At 32.9% G+C, this 16,606-nt stretch overlaps 1 long non-coding RNA gene across 1 annotated transcript; it reads left to right on the plus strand.

Moving 5' to 3' along the window:
• Nucleotides 1-7,898: 7,898 nt before the first annotated feature.
• Nucleotides 7,899-13,133, plus strand: LOC110694136. The gene is made up of 4 exons (XR_002505769.1): nt 7,899-8,087; nt 12,438-12,490; nt 12,592-12,736; nt 12,851-13,133. It is a non-coding gene; the product is annotated as an uncharacterized LOC110694136 (long non-coding RNA).
• The last annotated feature ends 3,473 nt before the right edge of the window (nt 13,134-16,606 follow it).

Genomic DNA, 16,606 nt, shown 5'->3' on the forward strand with positions numbered 1-16,606 from the left:
TTCTATGTTTTGGAATGAATTAAGTGTTTTAATGATGTGTTCCTTTTAATTTTAAAAAATGGTATGAATAACCAAAAATTTTGTCTTCAATAATATGAAATAAGCGATTCGGTTCCAAAGTAGGCAAGGTCCTTAGGAAGTTAACCAACATAGCTGAAAACATCACGCAATTGGTGAACCAAAGAAACTGTCATTTTGACTTGGATCTTATAGTAAAACCTTTAAAAAAGACATTTGCAGCTAAACCACCTTGGTACATGGGAAAGGAGGACCCGACTAGTCTTGAAAACTGGATTAGGGAGTTTGACAAGCTGTTTGATGCAAGAAATTTCCCAAGTGAGCTGAGGGTGAACAATTTTATTTACTACTTGAAGAAGGAAGCTGAATCATGGTGGGCCCAAAGAAAGGATGAGTTGTTGGAAAGACTAAACTTTGTGTGGGATGAGTTTAAGGAAGCCTTGAAGGAGATGTTTTACCCTTTCTACCTGAGAAAGCAGAAGTGTGTAGAGTTTACCAACCTAAGAATAGGAAAAATGACTATTAATGAGTACTACAACAACTTCCTTAAGTAGATGAGATTTTCCTCGAAAATAGTTCCTACTGAAACCATCAACGCTTAAAGATTTGAGCAAGGCTTAACCTTGACCCTTCTAGGGAAGCTATGAGAGTAACTTTTAAAACCTTGGATGAAGTTTATGTTCATGTTTCCATTTGTATGGGATTAAAGGAAAGGAGATTGAGAGTTATGAGGGAGAGAAAAGAATGATTTAAGAGTGTTCATGGAGGTGAAAGAAACACAAGTCAAATGGGAATCCTTAAGGGAATAGGGGTTTTAATGGAAGAAAGGAGAATAAAGGGAACTTTTGGAAGGGAAATGATGGACAAGAAACCAGTGAGAAATGAGGATCAAGAAAACAGTGAGAAACCCAAGAGATTGTTTGTAGAAGGTGAGAAGAACCACCTTGGGAAAGATTGTGAAGGAAACCCGGTGACTTGTCATTTTTGTCAAAATCTAGGACACCATGAATATGAGTGCTTCAAGAAGGAATTTTATGGCAAGGCAGGATAAGTTCAAGAAAGTAAGGTCCCATTCAAGCCATCTCAATTTAGTGGACTATAAGTTGGAACCAGTAGCAATGGAGGGAATGTTCCTAAGGAGCGTGTTTTCATAATGAATAATTGTGAATGTGAAAGATCTGAATGCTTTGATATGTTCTCTATGTTGTTAGAATTCGGATTGGTTCAAGCTTTTTGTATCCTTCTATGCAACTCTCATTAATAAAAGTTGAATTCAAATTTCGAGATTCATGCGAAGTTTTCTTGAGAAACATAATTTTTTGAATTCTAAGTGAATGTTGAAGTTTAACGGAATTTTAATTCCAAGGTGGAAGATATATATTTGCTTATATCAAGTGGAAACTGGAAGTAATAATTTTCATATGCATATCATTGTGTGTTTATATGTTATTTTACACGGTTATTATGACGGAATATAAAAATTCCATGATTATTGGTGGAATGAGAATTATTTAATGAGTGTTACTAGTCTTAAAATTGGTGACTAATTTCCTTCCATGGAAATAGATATTATGTGTTTTTGTGAAATATTTCTTTCATTAAAATCGTATTTTGGAATGAATGTGAGTTTTAACAAGTTGTTGTATTTGTTGACTCATTTAAGATATTTTCTATTGATTAATTTCTTGACCTTATTTGGTATAATTAACTATGTGATATGTGGAAAGTATTTGAATCATACGAAGTTTACATGTGATCTATATGGTTGAGTTGTTATTTTGAGTTTAAAGGATTTGATGATTACCATGTGATAAATGAGGATTTATTTTGGATTGTTAAAGGTCATAAATGAACATTCAGAGGATTTGTGTTATCATGTCTTTACTAATTTTTTGAATGTGATTTATATTGAGCAAGGAAATATTAATTGTGGTAATGATGAGTAAGACTGGTTATATATAAGTGTTAAAGTAAGGTATTTGTATTTTTGGCAGACATGAATTGGATATTAGCTTTAATTTATGATCATTTGTATCTAAAGGTGGAAAGTATCCATATTGCGAGGATGAGTATTGTGATGATTATTTAAAGCAAAATTATTGATGATTGAATCTTTGAAGAAACTTAATACAAAAGTTAGAGGATTTTGAATCAATTCAAGTGAAAGGAAGTATTTGAGATAATGGTATTTGTTTTAAACAGAAGTTATTCTGAAGAAATAGTACCATGTGAAGGGATTTAATGAAAATAGCTAGGAAAATGATTGTTCGGATGGTTACTTGAAGGATTTTACTCTAAGGAACTAACGAAAAAGTTAATTGATATAGAGAAGTTATTAATTATGGAATAATCAATGATTGCATTGAGTTATTAATGAATTGTCTTAAAGATAAACGAGATTGAGGAATTTAATGTTATGAAAAAAGATGATTGAATTTTTGTATGTTTTAATGGCGAAGTATAATTTGAAGTGACCAAGAGTAAATGATTACAATTTAAGGTTGTATTACCAGGATTTATCATGAATTAGTTGGGAAAATCGTAAATTCTTTTGGATGATACTCTAAGACAAGTTACTAATCTATGAATGATAAGAAGGTCAAGAAAAGATGTGTTTCTTTTATGTTTGATACATATGACACACTTTGCTATGAAGTTGAATATGTGATTATTGTAATTATAGAGTTTCTTTATGAAAAAGTATGACTTTAATTAAAACAAGTATTTTACAAGTTTGAAAAATGAATTTCAACTATATTTTTTTTAAAAAAAAAAACCCGGTTTGTATTCCTTGTTTTTTAATAATTGTTTAGATTGAAATCTTTCATAGATCATATAAAACTTTTATTAAATATTTTAATTTTAGTTCAAACCTTATAATTATATATATATGAGACTTTTACAGTGTTTTCAACGATTTCACTTAGTTTAAGTATTTTAAACTTTTCGAATGACTTATATAAATATTTTACGAGTTTTCTCACTACTTTTGTAATTAAATCATTTTCAAACCTAAGCTCTTTTGGATGTTTTAAACTTGCTGAATTTCCTTACTTTGTGTAAGGAGGGTGATCCCATCGTAAGGGGTACTCTCCTTGAATGCCCTTGGTCGCTTAAAAGCATAAGACTTTACACTTGTAAGGGTGTATTAGGATTTGAATTCTTGAATGTTTGGGAGACCTTGAATTAGAAATTATACTCTCATCACACTTTTATGTAAGAAACAAGTAGGAGTCGCCAATGAGTTTTAGGAAAACTCATAAACCTCGTTCATTCCTTTCTTCCATGTGGAGTTCTTGGAATAATTAGCAAGAATCTAAATTTACCCATGCCCAAATTGGTCTACATAAACCAGAAATGAGTTCAGGAGCGAGGGTACTAAGATAACGTTTCCTTTAGAGGGGAATCGCTATCTTAGCCCTAGTACGGCCTCTACTAGCTCTTCCTTTTTCACAATTTCATTACCAAACAATATATGCAACGTGATACCTAAAGACTAATTTAGTTGATTTTATTTACAAGCATCAATCACTTAGGAATTACATTGCAAAAGTCGTTATTCTTATTTAATAATATTCGTGATAAATAAACAAGATTCGCCCTGTCTTAAGTGATAAAACAACAATTAATTATTCAAATTCTAGTTTTGATTAATGAAAGAGTACTATGTGAATTAATTAAATAATAGTATGTTTAAAGTTATCAAACAACACTAATAAATCAATTAAAGTTATTTAAACAATAAAAGAAAAGTGATTTATCTAAGTGCTCAGGAAACTAACCGTTCTTCTTTTATGTTAAATCTCCGTTTTAATATGTTTATGGACTTTCTTTCTTCATCGTAGCTCCAAGGACTTCAATGGAATCAATTAGGGTTTGAAATTATTTGGGAAAAGAAAAGAAAAAGGTAGTATGATAATAAGAGAAGTTGAGAGATTAGGGTTTTGAGAACACTATGGTTTTAATTCTGAATTTTTCGGTCCCCATAATGCTGAACGAAGACCCCTATTTATAGGCTTAGGGATCTAGGTTAAGGGTTTTAGAGCCGCGCCATCAGGTGGTGCGCCCAACTCTTTGAGTCGCGCTTGGTGTCGCGCGAGCAAAGCGCGCAAGGCGCGCGCAACTGACTGAGTTGTGTTGGCTTGCTGTTTGCCTCATACGAAAATGCGTTTTCAAAACTTCCATAACTTTTGATTGTGGAGATGGATTAAGGCGTGTAGATATAACTGGAAATCTCTGAATGTATACTTTTCAACGCCGTTAGAATTAGGTTAAAATATGTTATGGATCAAAAGTTATGGCCGTTGGAGTGCAAGGGTGTCGATTTTAGGGCCCGGTTTAGTGTTTTGATCTTAATTTCTTCGTTTTGGCTCGGAATTGAGATTATAATATACCGTTGGAAAGCTCTTTGAAATGGCTATCCATTTGTGTAGGCCTTTCATGGGAATTTTATATTTGGTTCATCTGTTTGGCTCGGTTTTTCAACAATGTTTAAGGATGTCGAAAAAATCCTTGGTTCGCTAAGTGTTTGAAACAAGTAGCTATTAAGGCTAGAAAAAGATTTTCCTAGTCTTAACGCACTAAAGAATCTAGATTGATCCTTTTCAATTGTAGAACACTTTTACAAGTAAAGGTGTTCTTGGTGATGTCAAGTCATGAGAAGATATCGGTTTTAAAAGGATAAAAGGGGAAGATTTCCTCTCAATCGTGTCATCGTTGGTCTAAAGTCCCTTGATATGTAATTGAAACTTTAGCCTGACTTTAACAAAGTAAACAGATGAAAAGGGGTTTTCAGTATTCGAGCCGAAATGGTCCGATATTTGAGTCGAAAGTCCACAAGATAGAAATACATGTCTCAGCAGTTTTTTCCACAAGATGAGTACACGTGTCTTAGGACTGGGGGCACGTGACTACATAGGCGCGACATCGTCTCGTCGCTTCTTTATACAGGGGATGATTTTGACACCCTAACTATCCGGTAAGTTAGTAAGCGCATTAACTACCGTATTTGCTCCCATTCAAGAAGTTCCTGTTCCAGATGGTTTGGCGCGCCTGTCGGCTCGTAAGCTAACGCCTATAGTAATTCTCTACCTTTTAGTCCTGAGAGGTGGATCTCGCAAACCTTAGGCTGAAGTGAAATTCAACACCTACGCCGTACAATTTTGCGCCGTACGATACGCCATTTGCATTTTTACGCTGCATGAAAACGCCTTCCTTTTTGCTTCGGACGTGAAAAAAGAAGAAAACCCGGACATTTGTAACGTCAGCACAATAAAATGACAAATCTGTCTATGGGTGCTTTTACATAAAGCACCACCACAGAACGTCTTAAGGCACTCTTACGAAAAACGCTCAAAACGTATGCTTGGGGAAGGCACAAAGCACGGTGTGCATGCAAGAGTTATGCAAAAAACTAACAAAGAAGAAAACAAACTACAATATGAAAAGCAATTTAAAAAGATTATTATAATTTGCGCGCCATTACATCTAATAACGAACAAAAACCGTTGAAAAAATGATCAAACGGATCAAAATATGGATTCCGGTCATTTAGTGACCAGTATCCGCGCGCAACTCAGTAGGTCGCACTGGCCAGGCACGCGCATCGTTTTGAGTTGCGTTGGTTTGTCACGCCCAACTAATTCAGTTGTGCGTGACATTTAAGTCAGCAAAAAGAGAATCGTTCAGCGCGATTTTTCATTTCGCTATCTCTCTCCTCCTTCACGATCTGCGCTTCTTTCTCTCTCTAAAGAGCTCGGATTTTCTTGTTTTTCGAAGCTAAAGGAAGTATATCTCGTTCCTTATTCATATTTGCCATAATTCGTTCATTTTTTGCTGAATTTAGGCGATTTTCGAACCGTTAAACCCCAAATTTTGAATTTGGGGATTTTTTATTCGACTTGTTTTCATGAATTTGTTTGTTTGTCCTCGTGAAATGTTTAAGCAATATATTGCAACAAATTTCATGTGAAGTGATAAAATATTAATCCTATATGAGCATGTCAAGTATAATGTGTTTTTTTTGTTCTAATTTTGACTTTGTGCTTGAACTTTATTTCTCTTTTTTTTTTGCTCACATAGACTATACTTGTTAATTTTAATGTAAATTGAAGTGTTTAGAACAACAATTATGCATTAAAATTATAAATGAAAGTTTTTTCTTGCTACTCATATTTTTTTCATGCGTAAATTGCAAAATTGGCTTTATCAATGATAAAAATAACCAATGGTTATTATTATTCACTTATAAAACCGTGATTTAAAGATTTTCACAAAACTAGTTAGTTTAGAAAATTCTTTAAGAGATCATCGAATTGGTGTAGCTTGGTTATATTTCGGGTTCGTAAGCCCCTATTTTACATTTTCGAATGTTGTAGCCCACAGTGTTGGGTGACTTCGAGGATTTTCTTGTTGTCAATAATTAGACCCTTTCATGTTGCTTAAAATGGGTCTATAAATCCCGTGTTTCGTCTTATTATGATAACAACAAGGATCTTGGAAACGATTAATTAAGTGTGTTTAAACCGTTTTTTGACCATTCATAGTTTTAAAAAATAAATTTTCTAAGTCTAGTAATATTGGTCATTCATTAGAACAAGTAAGGGGAAATATCAAATGTTGTTCAAATTTTTTGTCTATTCTTGCTACTTTAGAATTCTTTCTTTTGACTTCAAATTTTGTCACTATTTTGAAGCTCGAGAAAGTAGATGTTATCCTCCTCGCAAAATTCCAATGTATGCAACAATGGAGAATAATTTTAAATGAAGACTCCTTAATTTAGAATTTAGGAGTCTTTTGTTTACATTCTAACTCATGAAATTGTTTGTCTTATGTTAACAAAGTGTCTTGATACAATTTTCATGATGAATGATTGAGCACTAAACTTTTGTATGAGCAAGTATGATTTATGCATCATGATTTTGTTTCTTTTGCTCTATACTAATCATACTCTCTAATCTCTAGAGTAAATTGAAGTATTGGAACAACAATTATGCACTAAGATTAGTTTCTGAAGTTGAACTTTAAAATGGCTTGACTATGTAACATGTTTAATGGCCAATTTTAGTTGCAAACTTAGTTTTCAAAGGAAACATGATTATTAAATCATTGTGATACGTTTGAAAATTGTAAGGCTCGAGATCTACGTAAACCCTTTGTAGTTTAGACGTTTCTCGAAAGTTGCTCGAATGGTATGAATATCTCATTTTGTTTTTTGGTTGATATTGTAGCCCCCATCTGTCGGGTTATACGCATTCTTTCTATTTCACAAGTCTTGGAGCCCCCATTTTGGGGTAGTTCTAATGACTTGCTATTGTTTAGGCCATCCATATAATCATGATATTGGGATGGACCTATGTATATATCGTATTTTTGTTTTTTGAGATATTTAGGATAATGACATTGCTTTTGCATTTTAGTTAAAGTCATGTTCAAGAAAGCAATTTAGTTCTTTGCTTGTTTACAAACCAAATACAATTGTGTTCAAGGTTTAGTAATCTTACCTAATGTCTAGACGTTTGTAATGATCATTGCGGTGATTTTATTCTCAAAGTTGATTTAGAACATCAAATATTTTCTTAACTACAACAAAAACTAGATTAGAGATCGAAAAATATAGAACGGTAATCAAAGGTAGGCGTTCTCCGGAAGAATATAGATCGTCTTTATATAAGAGATGTTCTGTATGTTAATACATATGAAACGCTTAGGATAGATAACCGTTCTCTATTTCTTTTTACTCAAATAATTAAAAATAATAATTATTTATTATAGATGATATAGAACGGTCTTCTTGACAACCGTTTTGTATTATATTAATTAATTTTTTTTTAAATTTCGGAGGAAATTATATACATACGGAGTAATAATTTACCGAAATTATCAAAGGCGGCTTAGAGGGGAAATTTTCACTTTCAGTAGAATACTTCATCAAAAAGTGAAATCTCTTTCTCATTGACTCAGTCATCAGAAAAAAAAAAGTGAAACCTTCATCAAACTTCCATTGTAAAACCTTCATCAGCCGCTTACCGTGCCGCTCCACGTCTGCAGCACTGCACCAGTAAATTAAGGTAGGCTCGATTTTTTTTTATTGGTTCGAATTTTTCTTCTCAAAGAGTAATTAGATTCTGATAATTGTCAATCTAATTGCATGAATCATTCAAACTATGAAGGAAACAGAAGTGAATTCGTAGTTTCATCTATTAAAGTAATTTGCAATTCGAATTTTAGGTGATTGAAAAAACTTCACAGTTCTAGTTTTAGGGATATATTCCGAATTATTATAGTTTTTTCAATCAAATTACCCTTAATTTTGTCGAATTTACTTTAATTGCAATTGTAATCAAAATTATTTTAGCAAAATTAATCTTACCTAAGTTCAATTTAGAACCCTAATCAGTTTTTTTTTTTTTTTTTAAAAAAAAGGAACAAAAAGAGAGGACTTCAAACAATGGGATAAACATACGATTTTTAGTTTTGGTTGAGTGTGTTGGTAATATATGATGTTGGTAGAATTGTTGAGGATATGGCTGAGCCGGGTTCGGTTAAAAACAAAATGTTTGGTTTTTTGTGTTCACATCTTCTTTTGAATAAGATTTAGGGGGTGTTTGGTATCAAATTAGTAAATGTAAGGGAATGGAAACAAATTAGAAGGGGAAAGGGTAATATATAGTGTTACCCTTACTAGTTGTTTGGTATTACTAAGGAAACGTAAATAATTGTAATCAATCCCTTTCCTCTTGTTTGGCATAGATAACTTGGAAACAAATAGTTTTCCTTCTAATTTTTGATGTCTTGCTAACTTTTGATATACATTATACAATGTAGAGCAACACTAATTACCATAATATACATATATATATTTTTTGAACCGATTACCATAATATATCATATGCTAGATATATAGGCAAAGTCACATAAGTTGTTGACTACAAAAGCATTGAAATTCTAGTATTCTAAAAAAAAAAAAATAATAATAATAAAAAAAAGCATTTAAAAACCATTAAAACATTAACTCCAATAACAACAACTTAGGACAAAACTTTCTACTCCTTCTTAAGAAGATCAATTGCATATTGTTTCTTCATATTAGTTGGAGCTTGATAGAAGATGTTGAGCTTCATACGTCCAATACCTTTTATTTTTACCTCTACCTCGATTGCTTGCCTCACCCTTAGCTTGACTAGCCTCCATCTGAAAAATTAAAAGCAAAAAATAAAAAACCAAAAATCAATTGAAGCTACTACTGACCTAATGCTGATTTTTTTAAAATAAAGACATCATTTAACAATCACCATTGAAAATGTTAACATACAAAAACATAACACCATAAAAAAGGTAGTGGTACAGATGCAATAAAGACTGAAAGGATAACAAGCAGACTAGTAGAGGTTATGAGATGTCAAGACTTAAGAGTAAAATTATCGAGATTATGAGATTAATGAGTTTTTTTTTTCAACAATAGATTTAAAAGGTACATAAATTTAATTAGCACCCAAAGATCCATCAATTGTGTCAAAAGAGGCTGGAGTGCCTAAGATGCATCAGTATTAAAGTGCCTTAGCAAAATTTCCTAGCCTATAACCATGAAGGCAATGAAGCACACTAGTACAAATCAATGAAAACTAGAAAATATAATGTCCAAGACAAAATCCTAATAGTAAATCTAGACCAATGAAGCCTTATGTTTCAATACAAGATCAATGTACACCAAACTTTACAATCAAAACAACATAATAGGATTAACTAATCTTGAATTGAGAATGATGGGATTACAACAATACATAAAAACACACTAATAAAACATTCTTTTAAATGGTATCTTTGACCTCTATATGGAGCAAGAAAACCCTCACAATTCGTATACCCCGCATCAGCCAAATAATAATTACCTTCAAAGTTATTGAAAAAAAATAATTACTTCCAACCAAAACTAATAAAACATATACACTCACAAAAAAGGCCTTCACTTACCTCAAGGTACTCTAAAACCGTTTGGTCTAGAAAGAGCATTTCGAAGTACACGCATATCATGGGCCGAGTCTTCCCAAGGAAGAACATAAATAAATTGCATATTAGGTGCACAAACACCCAATACATTCATAGCAATCGTTCCTTTTCTTGTTCTATACTTTGGTCGTTCTTTTGAAGGCACATTTACATTAATGTAAGTCCCATCTAATGCCCCTAAACAATTCTACAAAAATAGGAAAAAATATTACTTACAAACAAGCAAAAATAAGAAAATCCTAGCAAAATTTAGGGGCTTTGAAAATATCAATACCTTGAAGGATTTCCACCTTTCATCTTCACAATCATCCAATATTTGTGTGGGATTGTAAAGTAGTACTTCATGCAACTTGAGAAAAGCCCTTAGACAAAGGTGAAATTGCCGGCTCACGGTTTCTCCACTTCTATAGAAGTAATGTCCAATAGACCTATTCTTCTTATGATGAGCCAACATGTATAAAAACATGGCTACTATCTCTTGAAGCGACATGTTTTTTGTTCCACTCAAACCCCCAATGTCTCTAAGCATCTCACAAATAATATTGAAAGTTTTTCTATTAACGCGAAGCTCACTCTTGCATTTCACATCACTCTCCTATAAAGCCCTCTCAATACTAACATCCGTAACAATTTTTTGTTTCTTTTCCTATCTTTTATTTGAACCCCCCTTATTGTAACAACGCTAATTATATACCACATCCAATACATCATCAACATAATAATAACCATTGCAATTACTATTTGTATTTGTTTTAGCTTTTCTTCCTTATAGAATGCATAAGTCGAGGCATTGTACAAGAAACACAGAAAATAAATGGCAATTGAACCTGATAAATGGCAAAACAATAGTTATATCAATCTCTAGTTAATCAAATAACAAATATTGTCAACCAAATCATGAGGAGTAAACTACTCAAGAAACAAGCAAAATTAAGCAAAAAACCATGGTATATATACTCAAAATAGTAGCAGTAACTTTCTCACTGTAATGCATACACATGTGGAGCAAAATAAGACATGTATAGCACCAGAAAACCATGGTCTATATACTCAAAATAGTAGCAGCAACTTTCTCATCATAATGCATACATATGGAGCAAAATAAGACATGTTCAGCACCACCAATAATCTATTACATTCATAACATAGATATAATTACCAAATGAAGAAATTATACAAAACTCCAATGTTTGTTAAATAATTTCAAATGAATTGAAGCTTAAAACAATAACATTCGTAGCTGAAACTTGAAGTAATTATAATAATACAATCAAAAATCAAACAAAAACAACTTTCTAAGATTGCAATTGAACACGCAAGTTATAAATTCATACCAAAAAACGCAAAAATTGATACTACATGAACCCTAGAAATTGAACGAAAACAACTTTCTGAAGTTGCAATTGAACACGCAAGTAATAAATTCATACCAAAAACGCAAAAATTGATACTACATGAACCCTAGAAATTGAATGAGAGAAATGAAGATAGCAAACCTGTGATAATTTCTGAAGATTTGCAGAAGAAAATCGAAAATTTAGGAGTAAGATCTGGAGAATTGCATCTTCCTCGTAGAATCGTCGAAATTTTTTGGGAATTTTCAAAGAATTATCAAGCAAGTGAAGAGGAGAGACAAGAATTTTCTTTATTTTTTGTGTTAGAGGAAGGAAAGGGGATTTGTTTCCTCACCTATTACAGGGGAAACAATTGGGTGGATTGGGTTACCCCTAACTAACGGTTTGTGTTACTTTAGTCCGTAACCAAACACAATGTAACGGAAACGCTAATATGATTCCGTTTCCATCCCTATAAAATCCCTATATCAAACACTCCCTTAGAGCCTACATAGACTTGCTATTTTGCCTCTTCTTTGGCTGAATATTCATCTGCATTTAAGGTCAGACAACATTAGATATAGAGTTGATAAAGTGTAATCGAAGGGCCAGCAGCATATGATGTGCTTACAAACTTTGAGCAGCGATGGAGAAAAGCCACAAAATCGTCTCTTAGACGTAAAATCAAGAGCATCTCTCACTGGCATGATGATGCCTTACTGAAAATAAAGCGTATATCTTGGATACTTAGCCCTGTTAATTGTACATCCCCTAACGACCCGTTACTTTGGGTGTGATGAGAATGATCCAGAGGGTTTGCAAGTTCAGGTAGCTAATATAACATGTTAGATTATATTCTTAGTGTAGGGGTTGCTATAACTCTATCCTAGCTGATTTCTTGCTGTGCTAATAAGTCAAATATGTGTATTGTTAGGCATGATTATTCGATATTTTTCCAATCTTTTTCAAGAAAAATTCAACCAGGAACATTTAGAAGAATGGATGTAGTACCTAGAAGTGCTACTAATTTTAACCTCTTATATAAAACTGTGTTGATGCAAGTTTTCCGGTCTATAGATTCAGGTTCTACACAAGGATTTCCAAAGGATGTTCAGGAGGCTGAGTCTCAGGTTCGTTGACACGATGCTTTGCTTTTGCACTAACTATACTGTTAGCTATGTATTTCGATAATGAAGCCAATTTGGACTCAATGTACCTGTATTCATTGCAGAACCTGGTTTGTGCCAAGAATTTGGTGATAGACAAGAGCATCAAAACAGCATACATTGAAGCAATCAGATCTGCTTAACATTTCATTTATATAGAAAACCAGTATTTCCTTGGATCATATGCTTGGCCAAATTACAAAAATGCCGGTATGAAAATTTTTGTTTCCCTTTCTTATAATCTTGTTGTTGAGGTTTTTTAGAAAATGTGAATGTTCTTGTTGGATTTGATGACAAGTCTGCTTAATGATTTTGTATTGGCAGGTGCTGATCATTTGATACCAATGGAGTTGGCCTTGAAGATTGTTAGCAAAATCCGACCCAAATTGCTGTCTAAGTTGTCATCCCTAAGTGAATTGTAGATCAATATGGTATTGGTATATCTAAGCATTATTTTTTAAGAATCGACATTAACTAGAAAGTTGTTTTGATATTAAACTCGGGTATTTATTTGTATAGAAAAAATTTTGTATGGATGATTCAATTTAATTGTGGTTGCATGTTTTAAATTATATATATGAAGTATATTTTGATGGCTTTCGTCGTATTTGGAAATGTTTTTGTTCATTTTATTATACAGAAATTTATATTGCACGTATACAGGATCATGGATTTATTTTTACATAGGAAATGTGAAAATTTTCTTACAAGATAAATGTACAAGATAAAAAACAGGAATACAACAAATACAGGTCTAAAATGAAATACAAATATAATACAAATTATTAAAATATAGGAATAATACAATATAAAATACGTACAGGGGTAATTCAAAATACATAGGCTGGGTATTTAAAAAAAAAAACTTTAGGGAACTGTTATCTAACTTAACCGTTCTCTACTGTAATGCAATATAGAAAGGTTAAGTGGCCTAAACCGTTCTTTATTCCTTCCTTAGGGTACGAATTTAAGAAGGGAAAAGAGAACGGTTGTGACCATGTGGTTATATAATACACCTAAACAACCCGTTCTCTATACTTTATACATCGCTTAGCAGAAGAACGCCCTTAAGGCAATCTATAAAGCCTATTATAATATATCTCTAAGGCCTTTTTTGTAGTAGTGCTTTGTTGTTATCAATCTTTGATTTTGGTCTTGTAGGTGGTTCGTTTACCATCCCTTAGCCTTTTTTTACGGGAGAACTAAGCGAGAACAAGTTCGAGTCAAAAAGAAGTCGAATCTTATTTCATTCCTTTTGGAAATATTTATGTATATACATGTATTATCCAAACGGTTATTGAGAATCTAAAAATTTATTTGTTTGAGAAAACAAAATTCTAGAAAGGAAATTTTTTGAATACTATTTTTATTAGAAACATGTTTCAAACTAGAATTCGAAATTTGAAAAGGGTCCAATGAAAGTTTGTTTTTAAAAGCAACTTTTTCTAGTAGGCAAAATATATAATCATATTATTTTCAAATCTGGACCCAAAATGGAAAGAAAAGTCTAGCTCGTAATTGAGTGTGACTTTTTTGTCCAAGATTGATGAAGGTAAGTTGTAATTTGCAACTTATTTCAACAAAGATATGAAAATGTGAGCAAACTTTTGTGTATCCAATTTTGTCATCTCACCCTTTTTGGTGTTTGTCATCATTGTCATACTTTGATAATTGAAAGTGAAGTTCTTCTAATTAAAAAGTACTGTAGTTTGAAAATGAATATTTACTAAACTTAGGTCTGATGGAGTGTTAGAATAATTTATAAACTCATTCGAATCACTTTCCAGAATATGGTCTCATTTCAAAATGAAAGTTGAGGTGAGACCTATATTTTTGTAGCCCCCAAGTGTAACCTTAGGTGGCTTTTTCAATTCATGTATACACATTCTAGGGGATATTTATCATGTTTATTTGAAGCCCCAAGATTTGTATTTTTAATTTGTGGAATATTGCATATGTTTATCATGAATTGTTTGATCAAGTAACATAATTAATTATCTTGGCCAAATAATAGGAAGTGGTATTCTTCCCTTTGTTATTTAAAGTTATTAAGATGGTTCGTAATAAGTTTTGCATGACATTAATTTCGTAGCATAAATAGCGTGTTCAAATCTGTAAATAGAGAGAAGTGGGGATGTCCTGGCTTTTTAGCCCCCAGTTTAATGCAAAGAGCGAAAAATTATACTCTTATTTTGAGTATTTTAGTTGCCAAATGGGAGAGATCATCCCGACTTACCACCTAAAAAGAAATGAACAAAAAAGATGGATTTTTATAAAAAGGAAGGGGAATCCAACTTTCCCATAGAAGAAGAAAGAAAATTAGACATGTTTTCGAAAAGCAAGGATTATTGACTTAATATTTGAATCATTGTGATGACTTGGCAGTGAGGTATATGTGTGATAGCGATAACGATCATTTTTTTTCATGTAGCAATCATGTTCAACTAATGTTCCTCGCTTAGAAAAGATGGAGATATCCCATGTAGGCGGACATACTAGTTGCTTATGATAAGTGAGAAGAGCAATGCTCAAGAGTTGTAAAAGACATCTAAAGTTGACATCAAGGTTGTCGATATATCAAATCAATTTATTGTATTAACGCTTTTTATTTTAGGCAACGTATATAGAACCTGAATTACCTTGGTAATAAATAGCCCTATTATTCAAAGAAAACAAGATGATTGAGTTTTTTTTTAAACTGATAGTCGTCTCATTTTTCTTTGGCAAAGGATATGGAAAACATTGAATTTAGTTTGAATCGATTGCTTTACTAACATGATGTAATCAAGCCAATGGCTATCAAATCATCCAAATCATTTGAAATTTTTTTAATATGATCTTGTAATCATAACTCAATACTTCATGCATTTTATATATTGGCATGACTACTTAATAGTAGGTACATATGTGCAAAGGCCTAAGATTTGCCTTAATTTATGGAATGATGATTTTGGTATATGGTTATGGTCTACCTCAACGAGAGCCTTTCCAAGGTCGTAACGTGGCTAGGCTTGGGGTTATGAACAATGGACAGGCTCAAGTATACTCCCAAAATCCTTTACTTTTGGTGCTTATCAAATTAGAACCTTTCTGCTTTGTGTGACAACTCCTACATTAGGTGCCTTTTCCTTGTAATCTTTCTTTTTTTTTTTTACATGTTTTGTTTTGGGTTTAGAACGATTTTTCTTTTTTCTTTTGCATTTGATCTTTCCTTTTGGGTTTAGACTAAATTTGTGTCCCCCTCTTATGTTTCGTTCCCCCAACTTCCTATTTGTATATTTGCACCATTCCCATCCCAAGGTATGTGTAGACACCCATTTGTGTCTCCCCAAAACCAAACCCAGTGATGAGTACCTTTCACGTTGAATCATAATCGAATGAAACGAAAGTGTGGAAAGGTCTGGTGTTGCGGAAAGTTTTATTTCTTTTATTTTCTCCTGTTTTTGAAAACTTTATTTTAAGAAAACAGCCAATCAAGTTTGGTTGGTCCATGATATGGGTCCAATAGTGGTGTAGTTGGATGGGGTTTGCAAAGACCTTTCCAATGATATATTATAAGCCCAATTTCGATGAATATTGAGGAAGTTATGGCCAATTTACTAAACTGGGCCCGGTTTGAGCTTTAAGTACGGCCCAATGATCTAGGGGAGGGCCTAATATGATTTATCATTCCTAATGTAATTAGGAATGGTTTTGGTCTTCTAGAACATTCTAGAAGGTCCTATCATTCTTAATTCAATTAGGATTCTTCAGAGTTTTAATCAAGATCAAATAGCCTTTTCGACTGAAATTGTATTATTTTATCTTCCAGTACGGGAAATTTATCGGATTTTCGAAAACACGTTGAAATCCAATTTGGCGTCCAACCCCAGGCCTTGGCGCCTGGAATCAGGATTGGCGCCAGACGCCAGCCATTGGCGCCTGACGCTAGCCACTGGTCCTGGCGCCAATGAGCCAGGGCTGGCGCCAAGTTTGTTTTGTGGTCTTCAGACTCTGTTATGATAGATTATCTTTTTTGGATGATTTTCTCTATAAATATCGTATCAAAAACTCCGTTTTCAGGATCAATTACCATTCATT

This window comes from Chenopodium quinoa, unplaced genomic scaffold (genome assembly GCF_001683475.1).
Source record: "Chenopodium quinoa cultivar QQ74 unplaced genomic scaffold, ASM168347v1, whole genome shotgun sequence".
NCBI lineage: Eukaryota > Viridiplantae > Streptophyta > Magnoliopsida > Caryophyllales > Amaranthaceae > Chenopodium > Chenopodium quinoa.